We start from the raw sequence: 5,000 nt of genomic DNA on the forward strand, positions 1-5,000 counted from the left end.
TGGGACATCAAACGAGACTTATGAATGGAACCCTCTTTGGAGCAGTGTTCTAGTTTGTCGCATACTGACGCAGCTTGGTAGCATCTAGACATTCCCCCGCGCTAGGCACACTAGCTTTTTGGCCACGCTTTGTGAAACTCGAGTGAGGGACCTTCTAGTGACTTTGATAGGAGTTACTCTCATGGCCCTGTAGGCCACTAAGGAAATACATTCACGCTTGGAAAGTATCAATGCATTACATATGCATAGGTCAATGATGTATCCAAATAGTTTCATATAAAACGAGCATGCATAGGGGTTTTGGTGTGTTAGCATGTCACTCTTATCTCTCCCACCAATTCTTCTATTGTACTTCTTCACTATATCAGGGAAAGGCACATCCTTGCGGGACTTAGTGGTTTTCTCATATCGATGTGTCTGCCTTCATTTGTTGAAGTCAATGTGACCACCTTGTTATCCTTCCAGCAAACTGCGAATATTCCACTGATTAAGAATATTATACAGAGCCTTGTGGCACTGTCTTGTGGTCCATGTCTTGAGTCTTCCTGATAATCTTTTTTTCTTATTTATTTTTAATTTATCTTTTTTTTTCTCTCTCTCTCTTAAGGTTTACTGACTTTTCAGCCAGAACGGGTTAAGCATAGCCACCCGTAGGAGGGGAGTTCGCTTGCTTATAATTGTTACGTTATGTTGTGGAGGTTCTTTCGTTTGATCGGTTGCTTTAGTTTGTTTTATCTTGGTGAAGGGAATTGAGATGTCTAAGATGTGCTGTAAGAATCTGTATACTAGCATCAGTCCTATTTCTTGGTTTTCTGGATCTTCTAGGTAAAACCTACGAGGACCTATTTCTTGAATGATTGGGTAGATTTAGAGATAATGCAGTAGAGGTTCTGTGTATCACAGTGTTGGCATTCTCTGGGGTTTCGTTCTCTGATTTCCCAGTTGCATCTATGTCCTAGACGTAGTCTGTTAATGACTGCATTTTTGTATGGTGTAGTTTTGAAATGGGTGGCTGGCTGTATGAGGTTACTTTCTTGTACCAGATGGCTGATGGTGATCCTTTTGAAACATGTACAATGTGTTCTAGTCTGTTTTAAAAGGCAACATTTCTACGCATTTTCATTTAAAGTTGTGAAAGGCTTGGGGGAATTACTGTCCTGATGTGGTTCAAGCTGTTTGATCTGCTTTGTTATTTCCTGTTTGTGTGGGATCCAGGTGATGTTGATGGTTCGTCCTATTGAGGCCAATTGCTGTAATTTTGCTAGAACTGATGTTAAAAGGTAAGCATTTTCGTACCATCTTCGATTTTTTAGGGCTTTGATTGCTGAGAGTGTGTGTAAATTTTGATGTGTGGCGTGTTTTCGTGACAGCGTATGAGAGTGCTTTCAAGATGGAATATAACTATACTTGAAGGGTGGAACAGTTGTCAGTCTCCACCCGGCAGTGTAATCAATGCTGTGTATTGCAGCTCCAAAGTTTCCTGTTGTGTGGTTTAATGAGCCGTCAGTGTATATGGTTAAGTCGTTGGAGTTGGAGTAGTTGATGGAGTTGGCTATTTGTTTGTTGATTGTATTGGGAAGAGGAGTGATTTCGGTTTGGAAATGAAGTTTAGCATATTGCGGGTGAATGAAGTCTGTATCCTCTTGTTATTTGACGAGATATTCCTCCTTTTTTATTGATTTCACTGCACTGTCATGCCATCCTTTCGTATTTATTAATTCTTATCAGAGGCTTGATTTAGCTTTTCTTCTCTATTTGAAGATGAAATTTTTGTTAGAGGTGAGAACTTTAGCTATGTAGGATGATGTGCATTATTCGATACGGAGTTAGAGGGAGATTTGCTAGGCGGGTCCATTATGGTGCTCCACCATAAGCAAATCAATTAAACCCGAATTCCAATAAACAACAAGACTCCCTAGGGAATTGACCCATTGAATCTTATCTGTGCCTAGATAGAGATGCTGATTTGGTAGGGAATGCCTAATTTGAAATGCCCTGGTTTTGTCGGAGTTGACCTTTAGGCCGAGACACTTGCATTTGTTGCTTAGGAGATCTAGGGCATGTTAGATGTTGGGGAATCGGGCTGATCCAGTGGCTAGTAACTGTATATCATCGGCGTAGGCAAAAAGATAGGTGTTCGGTGGCAGTTGGATAGTGAAGAGATGCTCTATGAGAAGATTGAAGAGGAACGGACTGAGAATTCTCCCTGTGGTGTGCCATTCTCAAACACCATGAAGTCTGAGTCTGAGTCTTGCTCTTCTGTTGAGAAGGTAATCATTAGACCATGCCAATAATTTCCCAGTAATGCCCATTGTAGCTAGGTTACTGACAATAACAGACTGTTGCGCTAGCTTGAAAGCTTTTTCTAAATCAAGGGAGACTGCTAGACAGCCAAGTTGTCCTTGGTGCCAAAGACTGTGCTATAAGTAAAAATGTGTTGGTGTGGATGGGGGAAATAGTGTCGTAGTCTGGTCAGGACTGCCCTTTCCAGTGTTTTCCCGAGACAGGATAAAAGGGATATAGGACGGTATATAGACGGTGATGTGTATTTTGGGATAGGATGAATAGTGGCTTACTTCCATCTCATGGGCAAACAGCCCGCTTCAAGTGATGAGTTGAACAGGTATGTTATATGGCTTAATGCATGTGGACCAAGGTGGTTAAACATAGAGTAAAATGTTTTATCTATCCTTGGGGTTGTATTACTGCCAGTCTTGTGTACCAGTTTGATTTCCGACATTGTGAAGGGAGTGTCTGTATCAGAGGGAAGGGAGATGGCTGCTTGTATTGTAGTTTCTCTGATTGAAGGGACTAGTCTGTTCAAGGTGTGGGGAGAGAGCCGAGCATTACAGCTTCGTGACTGGAAGGTCTGGATGAGTGAGGTTGCAACTTGTAAAGATTGAGGGTGACAGGGTCGCTTACTATACTTACCAGCTGCTTTGCTTCCAGAGGTCCTGGAGAAATGAGTGTTAATTGAGAGATTCGCACTATTGAAGCTAGGAGTTGCTGCGTATGTCATGTAGTTCTTTCTTGATTAGGTGTTGAGCAGCTCTGAAGTTAGCGAGGATATTTGGAGAGGGATGCCTTCATAGCTTTTTCCTGAGACTTGATGGCCGGTGTGAGAGTTCTCAGACCCTATCATTATAGTACCACGAATTCTTGAGGTAGGTTACTTGAGGGTTAGTTGTAGGTATGGATGCGTTGGCAGCATGGTGAAGGGCAGCAATAAACTCTGTCTGGGCTAGTCAGCTTTTTTGTAATTCCAGCGGGGTTCAGAGCAACTGGTTTGGATACGTGGCAGTGGCTGGCATATGTCTATTTAGTAGAGAGACGTGGAAAATGCTGGACGGTTGAGATACATACCAGATCTACAAGTTCTAAGTACATATGGTGAGGCTGGGTCGTTCCATGTTAGATCATGGGTGTTGAAGACACCACATACAATACTCGAGGAGGTACTAACACAGGCAAAAAGGTGGTCGAGTTTGAGAGAGGCACTATCGGAGGACGATAAATATATATATGGAGGTTCGTGTTTAGGAATATGGTAATCAAAAATGCTTCAACATTAGTACCACAAGATCTTGGAAGGGATAATGGCTCAATATGCAGGTCTTTGCGTACTTGAATGGAGAGTCGTCTACTTCCTGCACGGTAAGAAATGTTGCCTTTTTGTGTAATTAACATTTCTATTGTTTTATCACCACGGAATTCTTAATATAAAGGGAAATGTAATTTTATTAACAAAGCCTGTTATCAAAGGGCAGTATGTATATAATATCTGTGAGACTATAGATAAGTGGAACCTGTACAAAATTATTCATAAAAGTTTCGTATGTGGGAAGATCTAAGAGAATGTTTTAAGTAACAAGAGAATGTCAAGTACAACTAAAAATGGAGGTAGAAAGTTTAAGTTGATTTAATACAACATGTATTCTCTTTGACAGTTCTGTGAAACATTTGGAATAATAAAAAATGCCGGTGTTGAGAATATCGATGAAACCTACGAAAGGTTACATTCAATTCAGTTGTGTAATATGCATTAGATTAGGTTAAGCAGATTTTCTTTGTCGTGAATCATTTACAAAATGGGATGGTGACTGTTATATCTAATAATTCACATTGTCATCATTAGTAGTTTCATATATAGACAACATTTATGTAGCTTTTATATGAAGACCTTTTTAATACTACGACTACCAAAGGAATTTCCGTAAGATTGATGAACCATGATTAAAACTTTCTTTTTTCCAAAATGTTTATCGAGTTGGATTCTGATTTTGGTTTCAGTATTTCTTTTCTTTACTAAGCACCGGTATCCATGGATAGTGAATGTAACTGACGCAAATTCAACCCTAATACGCAATACTGTGTTGCATCTGAGCGTCATGCATATGCACAGAGGCTCGGCCTGCTTCCTCGCAAAGCGGACTTCGAGGCCATCGACACAGCAAGGTTTGCAATTATCCAAGCACACGTGTCAAGGGAATTCGGAACATACTGACAACAACGAGGCATTAAAAATCTCCATACTCTCTCCAACTTTTATTGTTGAACAATCATATGGTTGTAATATCACAGTCAATCTTTAAGAGAGTTAGAATAGAAGAGAATAATTTATTACTTCATGAATTCTATGAAAAATAACACAACTGACGCATAGCAACTCGCAGTTTTGGCCATAAAATTTAAACAGGATACATACACACACACGTGTGTGTGTGTGTGTGTGTGTGTGTGTGTGTGTGTGTGTGTGTGTGTGTGTGTGTGTGTGTGTGTGTGTGTGTGTGTGTGTGTGTGTGTGTGTGTGCGTGTGCGCGCGCTATATTTAAGTTTAGGATTATACTTATTTATTCCCCAGGAATTTAGACTATCATTACTGCTTTAACTTACTGGCACCGGGAACATGCAACGACCACTGCATTTTGTTTTGTGAAATGTATTTATACATAGATAATTCCGCAAGGGTTCATCCACCAATTAATATTGAACCTATTTTA

This window comes from Penaeus vannamei, chromosome 42 (genome assembly GCF_042767895.1).
Source record: "Penaeus vannamei isolate JL-2024 chromosome 42, ASM4276789v1, whole genome shotgun sequence".
In the NCBI taxonomy this organism is placed as follows: domain Eukaryota; kingdom Metazoa; phylum Arthropoda; class Malacostraca; order Decapoda; family Penaeidae; genus Penaeus; species Penaeus vannamei.